This window comes from Anabrus simplex, chromosome 4, assembly GCF_040414725.1.
Source record: "Anabrus simplex isolate iqAnaSimp1 chromosome 4, ASM4041472v1, whole genome shotgun sequence".
NCBI lineage: Eukaryota > Metazoa > Arthropoda > Insecta > Orthoptera > Tettigoniidae > Anabrus > Anabrus simplex.
Window position 1 is genome coordinate 3362771 of NC_090268.1, and position 12227 is coordinate 3374997.

The 12227-nt window shown below is 37.3% G+C and overlaps 1 protein-coding gene across 2 annotated transcripts in view; it reads right to left on the reverse strand.

Moving 5' to 3' along the window:
- Positions 1 to 12227, reverse strand: part of Hel25E (ATP-dependent RNA helicase 25E) — a 156250-nt gene that overhangs the window by 22851 nt on the left and 121172 nt on the right. The window lies entirely within an intron of this gene.

Below are 12227 nucleotides of genomic sequence, written 5' to 3' on the forward strand. Positions count from 1 at the left end.
CAGAGAAACATCAAACCAAGCCAGTACCCGATCCTGCAAGCTGAAGGCATTGAAGGAGAGTGCCCAATGAGCTGTAATTTAGAACCAATTTTACCACTTAGTAGTGAAGTAGCAAGTACCTTGCCCTCTGGCGACACACTGGTAGTACTACAGGCCATATAAACCTGACTTAAACGGTGGGTTAATCATTGACCATGTCACGTCATCGTTAAGTATGGCAATCTTTAACATGATCATAGCATCGGTATGTTAACACGTAAAAGAAGACTATGCAACAGAAAGGTGGTTTTACAAAGAAAACTAACAGAAAAAAGCTCTTTCAATTCTGGTTTCTTCATACAGTGAAATACCAGTATAATAAAATTTTGGAAACCTCAGAATTTAATTTGTTATATTGAAATTTTGTTATAGGTACTGAGATTCAATTCTTAAGAACTTACCGTGTGCAAAACCTGTTGAATAATCTACATTTGAACATGAATTCACAGATAAAAAAACCTTAATACTGTATTTATTAAATGAAAGGAAAATTAGGATACAAATATATACATGAAGAAATGATATGAAGTACAGGTACTTGCAAGAAGTTTTCAGCATCTCAAATTGCCGGTTCATTATGTCCCCAACTTTCTACTTTGAAAAAGTCGAGTTTTCTCGTGGACACTCCCAGACACAAACAAATATTCAAAGCAGTCAGGCAACCACTGTACTAGAATTTAACACAGATTCTGGCACATCACTTTGTCGTCATCACCATAATAATAATAATAATAATAATAATAATAATAATAATAATAATAATAATAATAATAATAATAATAATAATAATAATAATAATCATCATCAACGTCCCACTCCAGTCGCCTCCTTCACTCCTTTCTGTCCTTCCATTTTTCCTGCTCCATTACTTCCGCCACATCCAGTCCAGCTTCTTTATGTCCTTCCAAATCTGGTCCATCCACCTTTTCCTCGGTCTTCCAACTGGTCTCTTTCCCTTAACTTCTCTTTCTAATTCCCTTCTTGCTACCCGTTACTTTCGCATTCTTTTCACATGTCCGAACCATCTCACTCTTGTTTTCCGTATGTTCTGTACTTACGGTTCTAAATTTAGCTCTTCTCTGATTTTAATATTTTCAATTCTATATCTTCCTGTCTTTTAAAACGATGTTCTTAAAAATTTCATTTCTTCTGCTTGCATCTTACTATCTTGTCTCTTATTAGTTACCAGTGTTTCTAGTTACAATAGGTATGAAATACTGTTTATATAATGCTAATTTTGTTCTCTTGGGTACTTTGTTATCCCATCTTTACTTAGCATGTTAATTTCAGGGTTGATTTCATTACTTCCATGAATAATGCAACCCAGATATGTAAACTGTTCTACATTCTCAAACCGTTCTCCATCTATGTTCACTTGGCTTCTCCTTCTCTTTTCCACAGTGCATGACTACAGTTTTCTTTTTACTAATTACCATTCCAAACTCCTTTGGATTTTCATTCCAAATGTCCAGTCTCCTTTGTACTTCCTTTTCTCCCTTTTCCCAAATTACCACATCTGCAAATACCAAATAATACTACTGATATTCTGTTTTACACATTTTATGATTTCATCCATCAATACAGTGAAACTCGGTTAAGAAGTTCCTGCATAAGAAGGTTTCCCGACTAAGAAGTGTGATATTCTTGGTCCCTTGATCAGTTGCATTAACATTTATGTATATTTTTTCCGTTTAAATTGTTCTGTTGTAAATATATTTCCCGGTTAAACAGTTCAGATTTTAGAGCCCCTTGAGATAGAAAACGTCCGCTCAAAGCAGCCCATGGTTAGAACCCTCCAGTCTCTGCGCAAGTTGCACCCTGTGTTAGACCGTTCGCATGTTCGCGCCTGCCAAGGCCATATGACGTCATGCTATGACAACAAGGACAGCAGATCCTCACTCTCAAATTGTGGAATCGAATCGAACCCATCAGTCGAAATTTCCACTCCACCGCTCCATCTAGCGGAATAGAATCGAACGGGATTCTATGTGGGAAACATAAAGCGCACAAGGGATGGTTTGATAAAACTTTAATGCAGTAATTTGCGGGCCACGACAGGGTGAAGTCATTAATCGCGGTGGCCGAAACATTAATTTAAAAAACCGTTAAGTGTATTTGTCCACAACATTACTGTTAATCTGCCACAAAATTGAATATTCTAACCTGTTTGATTTTTCATTCCCTTGCTTATTTCCTTCCAGGCATTCTCTCTTACATTGTTGTTGCAATAATACTTAAGGGTCTTGCCGTAGAGGAAATTAAGTTTTTGAACTAAATTGATAAGATTTTCCGTGTCCATTATTAGTGAGGTGAATAAAAACAACTTCCCGACTCTATGCAGGAAACAGCTGACTTGCCAGCAGCCAACTGATACACATGCCGCCAAAAAAAACGGCCGAAAGATCCCGATCGTTTACGAAGTTGAATGAATGTTGATAGCCAACCAGATGTTGGTGGGGGGCACACAGAGGCATTGCAATACCACGTGTTGGCATAAAATTGAAAGTTATTTTTAATTTTACTTTTATACGAGCTAAACATTGAATTATCGTGTCACTCATAATCACATTATTAGAACGTAGCGCAAGGATGAGGAGACATGAAATAAAATTCTCGCGGCGAAAGAAACTGTTTACGTTTAGATGTGTTAGCGTTGCTACTGCGTCTTTATCACTCCCACGTAATACCCCAGATACTTTTCCATGCACTCATTTCTGCAACTTCGAACCTGTTTCTTTTCTTCATTACCTATAGCATGAAGAAGATTGAAGGGGGAAAATAAACTCAATACTGGCTTGGCCATGCGGTACTTGCAAAACAGCCAGAAAATGTGCCCGTTGCCGTGACAACCAGTAGGAATGCAGGGGCGATTTAGGCCTAGGTTCTAAGAATCTCTAAGAATAAGTTGCTAGATTTTCCATTTGCTGCCGTTGTCCTTGAAGCAGGTGTCAGGGGTGTGAGGAAGGTAGAAAACACATGCTAACAAACTGTAGTACACGTCTTGTCGTTGCGTCTTGTAAGCCTAAGCTGGGGATTGCCAAGCATAGTGTAGCGTCATAATTAGTATGAATAGGAGTCAGTGAAGTTAGTTGTACTTGTAATATCAACGTACAAACTTTTTAAGTGAAAATGAGCAGAACTCAGAGGAAAGAGATCAAGCGAAAGGCACTAACAATAAAAGACAAAGTGGAGATTATAAGGAAAGTGGAGTCATCTACACTTTCCCGTGTTGCTTTGGCAAAGGAGCTGCAGATGCCGCCGTCTACTTTGAACGGTTTTATAGCGAAGAAAGAAGATACATCTGCTTCTGCAGGGAATACTTCAGCAAATATTAAGTTAAGTCTGAAAAGTAAGATGAAATAGAACAAGCTCTGCTAATACGGTTTAAACAGCAGCGAAGTTTAAACATACATTTCAGTGGGACTATTGTGCAGGAGAAAGCCGCATGCAAATTAAGGGTACCTTTCACCGCGTCGAACGGGTGGCTGGACCGCTTTAAAAATTGAGCCGGCATTGTTTTCAAAACAATTTGTTGCGAAGCAGAGAGTGTAAGTGCAGTGGAAAGGGAAGCATGGAAGGAAATGGTTCTGGCTGCTAAAATAAGCAAACCTTGCAATGTTTTTATATAACTTAATATGTTCCATTCTCTTATCAAATATATTTATAATACGGTATGTTCAATTATTTTACTTGATCTCTAAAAATATTGTCGTGATAATCGAATTTTTATATTGTGGCTTTCTGTTCGCAGCTCTTATATATCGGCCTATTTCGGTATTGTTCACAAACAAGGAAATCTGTTGGCTGTGTTTTTCATATATATTTCAAAGTACAGAATAAGTTTTTGGGCATTACCCCTCTTAAGAAGTTTCTTGCTGAAGAAGTTTTCTTTTTGCAGTCCAATGAAAAACTTAACAGAGTTTCACTGTATAATAAACAATAACGGTGACAGTTGCACTTCCTTTTCAGTACGCATTCCCATACATGTTCTCTGTATCAAAAGCTTTTTCCAAATCCAAAAATATGAATACGATTTCCTTGTTCCTTTACCAGATGTTTTTCCATAATCATTCGCACTGTAAATATCTAGTCTATTGTTGATCTATCCGGTCCAAAACAATGTTTCTCTTCGTCTAAATGTTTTTCTATTATATCCCTCAGTCTTTTGTCTAAGCCTTTCTCCATTATTTTTAGCCCATATGATAATAGAGTTATACCACCATAATTTTCACACATCTTCCTATTTCCTTTTTTGAACAGTGGTACAATGCTTCCTAGTTGCCAATCTTCAGGTATCATTTCATCCCTCCATATGGCATTGACGGCTCTGTATAGCCACTGTAGTCCAATGCTTCCTGCTGCCTTAAGGGGCCCATTGATGTGCAATATTATTGCGCAATTGCGGGCTATAGTGTGTATTCAAAATTGAAGGGTTGTGCAATATACTGTACAAAAAAGTTTGAAATATATTGCGTAAATTGCAAAATACTGTGGTGAGTGTTGGCAATATTGTGCAATATCGCGTCCTCCCGCCAGTTGGTATCAACAAATGGGGGAGAACGCATCGTGATGGCAGACAAGCAGGTGATGAAAAAGTTTATTTTGAAGTTTATGGAAGCTTTCCGGCTCTATGGTACGTTAAAAGCAAAAGATTACAGTAATCTCGTAAAAAAGGGTGACCAGAACGAGGGGCTTATTGACAAATATCGTGAAAACGACTGCGCCCGAACGTCGACAAGCAAGAAGTTATTTTAAAAATCAGTTTTCTGCATACAAACTTCTGGAAGGAAGTGAAGCAGCTTGGTGATACAGGAAAGTGTGTTCACCGAACAAAATACCGGCATGGACTGACTATATATTGCCACGCCTGTGACCGCTTTTGCACAATATATTGCACAACCACCAATATTATCTCCACACGATCCTACTTATTGCACTAACCCGATTGTTGTGCAATAATATTGTATGTCTGTGGGTAGCTAACAATATATTGTACAATCCATTTTGCGCAATAATGATGCACGTCTATGGGCGCCTTTAATCATGTGAGCATTGAATTCGTCTTTTCCACTTGCTTTACCTTTGGTCATTGTTTCACTGCCCTTTCAGGTTCCAACCATGTTATCGGGTTCTCTGCTTTTTCTCTATCTAATTCCATTTTCTTATCTCCATCCTCCTCTGAGCAGTCATCCTCATAAGTTTTTCAAAATACTTTGCCATCACCTTCTGAAGACACTTTTCGTCATGTACTATGCATCCATCTTCCCTCTCCAATGCCTTCATTTTTTCCCCTTGATTTATTCTTGTCGATTTCATTACTCTGTGTAATAGTTTCTGATTTCCTCGACCATCTTGCTCAATTTTGTTGGTAAACTCTCCCCAACATTTCTCCTTTTCTTCCTTGATACTCCTCTATACCTGTAGTTTCAATCTTTTGCATTCCATCCCTTTATGATACGTTTTATGCTTTTCCTTATCCTTTTCTTTCTTCACCTTATTCCTTTCTTTTATTACTTTTTATTTTTTCTGTCCACCAGTGTCTCGTTTCCCTTAAACTTTGATTTTTTTTTCCGCATACATCAGTTGCTGCTTCCACAAATGCCTGTCTTAAATTGTCCCGCTCTTCTTCTCCACTTCATTTATCTGTGTTAGGCAACTTCCTTTTTATAATCTTGGAATGCCATTTTTTTATCCTCCTCCAATTCTAAAATCCTGATCTTTGGTTTCTTCTTCAATACAATTTTAGATATTTTTACTTGTTTTAATTCCACGATTAATAATATATGATCACCTTCCATACTTTCACTGGGGATTATCTTCGTATTCAAGGCGTATCTTCCCCATTCCCGGTCTGTTATAAAATCGATGCGTGTTCCATACTGTCCATACCGACTATATCGGCTGATCTTATGGCTAATCCTCTTCACATGCAATGTGTTCTTTATTATCAGGTTATTTCTGATACAAAAGTCCAACAGTTTCTCTCCATCTTCATTTCTATCGCCATACCCATGTGGCCCCAAAACATTCTCATATCACATTCTATCAGTTCCCACATGAGCATTCAGATCTCCCATTCTTATCATGATTCTATCTCCAAGAATATGTTTCCAGTTCATTGAGGAACTTTTCCTTTTCTTCCATGCATGTGCATTATTATAATTCTTTCAGCTATTGGTTCAACATTCTGATTCACTACAAATTCCACTCCACTTCTTTTCTCTTTACTGTTACGATCCAGTACAGTTTCTTCATTCCTTTCCCTTTTACTTTGCAGGATGTCGAGTTTTCGTCTCTACATAAGATCAATCACTTCATTAATTTTCCTTCCAATTCATTGTTAAAATATTTATTGTTCCAAATCGGGTTTTGTTCTCTGATCTAACACTTGCACGAACATCACCATTACCATCATACTGTGCAACTGTAGTCAGAGAGATCCATTTCTATTTTTAAAATATCATCCGAGGCTTGTAATATAGTTGAAAGCAAGTACAAATATACTCATCTGCTGACCTACTAAGCCTAAAGCAACTGAGGATTTTCTTTCGGGGTTTACTCCCTTATCACAGGTTATAAAATTCATGCTCCTGATCCGTATTGAATTGTAATTATTAATGTAGTAATGGTCCACCTTTCAATACTATAATGCGTAATATTATAAATTACATTAATTAATTAGGGTACAGACTTTATAAAGGTATACCCGGGAAGAGAGTGATGAAGAATGTCCCACAATTTGGAACAGGATTTTTGGTCAGCCTTAAAATAATAAACTCAGTTCAAGAATTCAGATCACAGTCTCCACGACTCTCAACGCTCACCTTAAAGGCATCTAATAAAATCTATACTATAATAAATGCCCATGCTCCCACTAATGATAAAAACAACTCCTCAAAAGACCAGGAGGAAACAGGAGAATTTTGGGACCTATTGGACCAGACCATAGATAACATTCCCAAACACCATATAAAATTATTAATAGACGACTTCAACGCTCAACTAGGCAGAGAAAGAAAATACCGTGACATCATCGGAAAATGGCCAGCACACAAGAAAACAAATAAAAATGGAGAGAGACTAGTTGACCTGTGTAGAAACCATAATTTAATCTCAAAATCTACATGTTTTAAGAGGAAACCTCAAAAACTCAAAACATGGAAACACCCTGACTACACTAAAGGAGAATGGCAACTGGACCACGTCTGCATGGACAAATACCACCACAAAGAGATCTATAACGTCAAAGTCCTCCGAGGAATAGACACAGGTTCAGATCACTACGTAGTTAAAATTAAAATTAAACTCACTCCCCAGGAGACAACAAAAGCAAGCCCTTAAAACTAAAAGAAAAATAGATCCTACCCAGCTAATCAACAACAAAAATTACCAGAAAGCAACTGAAAAAATAAAAATCACAGACAAACTTGAAGACTTAGTACACAACCTTAAACAAATTGCAGAAGACCTAGCTCCAATTAAACCACGTAAAAAACACCAATGGTGGAACAGTGAATGTGATGAAACAGTGGAGAAAAGACATCAGGCATGGCTATTACATCAGTCCCAAAAGACAGAAATATCCTATCAAAAGCTAGTAAAACAGAGAAAAGAAACTACCCAAGTCTTAAGAAGAATAAAAAGACAACATCACAAGGACACCCTGCAGTTAATTGAAGAACAGTTCAGTAAAACTAAATCAAGGGACTACTACAAAACCTTCAGAAAGCAGCTCCAAAAATATGAACCCCCGACCCTACTGATGAAGGATGAAGATGGTAAGCTGGCCCATAACAATAAAGACAATGCAGAAATTTTGGCTAAACATTTCAACAAGCTTTTAAATTGTGAGGAACCTACAGAACTCCTTCATTTGGACACCAACACCCCGATAAAAACATCACCAGAAAACATCAATCCCCCCACAATAAAGGAAGTCTACCAAGCTCTGAATAAATTAAAAAACTACAAAGCGCCAGGAGAAGATCAGACCTTTGCGGAAATCTGGAAATATGCAGGAACCTCAGCAAAAGTTGCCCTCCATCAACAACTTGTCTCTATCTGGATTAAAGAAGAACTACCAGAACACTGGACAACAGCCCTCATTCATCCTCTGCACAAAAAAGGGGACAAAACCGACCCTAATAACTACAGGGGAATCTCTCCTAGACATAACATACAAAATATTTTCAATAATCATCCTTAATAGGATAAGTTTACAACTTGAGAAAGAACTAGGAGAATATCAAGGAGGTTTCAGACCCTGGAGGAGCTGTCCTGATCAGATCATGAGTCTTAAGTTGATAATGGACTATAACAGGAGAAGAAACAGAGATATGGTGATAACATTTGTAGATTTCAAGAAAGCTTATGATTGCATCCATAGAGAATCTCTGTTTAAAATTTTAAGACACCTTGGACTACACCCCAAATTAATAAACATGTTAAAATTGACTCTCACCAATACCAAGTCAAAAGTGAAGTTTAGGGGTGAAACATCAGAGACATTTGAAATTAAAACTGGACTACGGCAGGGAGATGGGCTCTCACCACTATTATTTAACTGTGCTCTAGAAATGGTAATGAGGGAATGGTTTAGAAAATGTCCCCCCAAAATAAAGATTGGCCGAAAAATCAAAACAAATTGCCTGGGTTTTGCTGACGATTTAGCATTACTAGCAGTGGACATAAAAGAAGCAAAAACCCAGATATCAGAACTTCAAAACATTGCAAATAAAATTGGCCTCAAAATATCATTTGAAAAAATAGAAATTATGCCCCAAAAACCAACACAGCTAAAAGAAGTCACCATAAATGGTAATAAAATCAAAATAGTAACTCAGTTTAAATATCTTGGAGAAGTAATAACACATAACTTAAATGAAAAAATCTCAATCCAAGTAAGAACAAATAGATTAGCTAAAGCACAAAAATTAACATGGGATATCTACAAAAAGAAATGTCTATCAATAAATACAAAAATAAAACACTACAACACAGTTATAAAACCAGAAGCTACATATGCAGCAGAAACACTCTTTTACCTGAATAAACAATCAAAGACTGACAGACTTCAGAAAATTGAAAGGAGGATTGGAAGAACCTGTATCAACAAAAAATATCAGAAAGATGGACAGTGGCGGTTAATACCTAACAAAGTCGTGTACAAAGAGCTAGAACCCATTACAGATACTATGCGTAAGAGGAGACTGGGATTCTTTGGACATATCATGAGGATGCAGGACTCGAGACTTCTGAAACAACTAGTACAACACAATCTCGTCTCAAAAAATACCACAACAGGATGTAAATGGATCAGAGAAGTAAGAGAGGATCTGAAAGAAATAGGCCTTACAACAGAAGACACCAAAAATAAGATAAAATTGAATACAAAACTCAAGAATACAAACCTCCGCTTTACCCTTACACAAAACAAACCAACAACACGCACATTTTCAACTGAGGAAAGGGCACGAAGATCGGAGCGTCTGAAGAAGTACTGGGAGGACCGCAAAGCCCGAACAATCCCTTCAAAGAGACCTGAACGACGGACTGACTAAAGTGATCCTATGTGGTCATAAAAGAAGAAGAAGAAGAATTAGGGACTAGTTTCAGCCGGGGCTGGCCATCTTCAGCCTCAATGTAAAACATCTAATAACTAAACTGACGTAACATCAAACAAATGAAACAAATATATACAAATTTACATTTAAAAACCTGGGATGAAACTCTGATTAAATTTGAAAAACTATTGTAGCGGCCACCAAATTAGGCGGGTGAGGAAAACTGCGCCGTCGTCAGATATGGGAACGGCAAAGCGACAGATGGTCGAGAGTCGCTTACCTCCGAGCATGGATTGGCAACGCTCATCGTGCAGTGCTGTCAAACTGAAGCCCATCTGCTCCAGGCCACCTTACCCGAGTCATTTCCTGTCAAGCAGTTGTTGAGTTCGCATTGTAAGTGCAGTTAAAGATGGATAGTGAATGTGAATTGATTTGGCAGAGAGAAGTGGCAGAGAAGAACAAGACATTCAAAATAAAGGGCGTAGAAAAACTCATGTCAGAAGCCATCGACCGTGTGATTGCTGCAGATTGGGAAAAGTGCTTCAATCGCGCGGAAAATGTTCAAATAGATGATTGGGCCAAGGAAATAGTAAGGGACAAAAGAATGGAGCTATTCATCATCAGTGTAAATGACGACGCGTCAGATAGTGAGATGTGTGATGACAGTGACTAAGAAATCTTAAGACTGCCTTGAAGCTAGAAACCGATTCTTACTTCATTGTAAATTAATGTAAACCTATTCTTTAAAGTAGTTCTTTTTCTATATTACTCGGTACAATATACAGTATTGAAATATTTAGTTATAATGTAATAAAACTGATACGGATTAATATGTAATCCGAAAGTATTTACCGGGTCCTGCAGCCTGTGCTGGTGCGCGCGCCCCGAACTGCCTCTGCAAGCGACATTTACATGATCGCTTTCCGGGCCATTTTCCAGGAAAATTACAAGACTCACGAAAATATGTTTCAGATAAAAAATGTAAGTCAGGCGATTTTTTACATTTTTTCCGCAGACAAAATTTGATTGGCTGAAGAAATAAAAACTTGGCCGCTTACTGAAATTTTCAATACATGATTCTACGGATTTAAACTTACTCGTTCAAGATTTTATTTTTCATAATTATTTAAAAGTGGTTTACATGGAAAATAGTTATACCACTGGAATCAGCAGTCTTTTCCGAAGCTTGTAGTATAATTTGTTTCGATACATTGTATGAAGTAACATCAGCAGCTTCAGAGAGAACAACTTGCCTCGCGCTCCGAAATGATGTGTTCAGTTAGGCATTTCTTCGCCAGTTGCTACATAACCTTGGCAACAGCGTAATTTCTCTGACCCGCCTAATTTCGTGGCCGTGACAATAACTTCTTGAGTATGCTCATCATTGAGAATATTTCAAGTATTAATTTATATACACAGAACATCTAATTATTAATAATTCAATAGTAAATGGGAACTGGTAGAAGTTGATCCCGTAGTTCATCAGCAAATCTATTTGAGTGGTGTTGGTCATATGCAAGCCATTGGACACCACTGTAAATAACCATTAGCTGACTGAGAACTGTTAGATGTTTCATCATCAATCAAGGTAATAAAATGAGATGCTCTCCTGGTGCTTGTTAAATCATGCTGGAATGTTGTTGGACATTGTTCGGATGGCACATAAAGATGTGGTTAACACAGATATCCATTTATGATTTGAACGTTTCTATATAAAGTCTGTAATAAATTGACATAGTATGTAAGTAAGTAAGTAACTAAGTAAGTTGAAACATAAAGAAATATTTTAACAATTTCAAGATTTTCGTATGTAACTGTTGTGTTGATAAGTACATCTGTTACAATGTACTAAGTCCAAAGATTGATGTTTTGGCACCGCTGGGGAAGAGTGTAAATGACTCTCGAAACATGTACAGAAATTAGGTATAATAAATTATATGTGAAGTATTGACAAGGCGGGAAAAGTATTTTATAGATAATTGAATACAAATTATATGTAAAGTATTGACAAGGCAGGAAAGTATTGTATAGAAAATTGAATAAAAGTTAATACGGACAAGAATAACCAATATGGTGAAAATAATCAATTCTGATATGAATGAACACAAACATAGCAGATGAGAACGAGAGATTGACAATCTATATTTTTATTCTCGCTTTTGCCCTCCACGCTTCATATTTTATGTTACTGCCTTTCGGTAAGTATTGTGCTTGTTTTCTTCTTGATGTTTGTGCTTTTCTTTTGAATGTTTGGTTTACTAATTGGTAAGGTTGCAATAACGATGCTGTTTAGTATTCAACCACAATACAACCGATACTTATGATTTTCTGAACAGAATTAACCTGAATGTCTCTATTCTTACATTTGTAGACATTTTCTTTATAGAAAATGATTTAGGAAATGGAACAAGCATATTGAATCATTTCTTAATTATCCTAGCTCCTATGTACTCTCTGCATGTCCCACTGTATACGAAGTTAGTTTGTCTTACGTAGAGACGAACCAGAAAGGACGAAAGCATAATCTGTGAATGGCGCGTGATACGGCTCCAGTACATATATTGTGTCACGAGACCGCCGGCGGGTCTCACCGTCCAGAAGTAAAGAGTTGGCGTGACCCGCCGG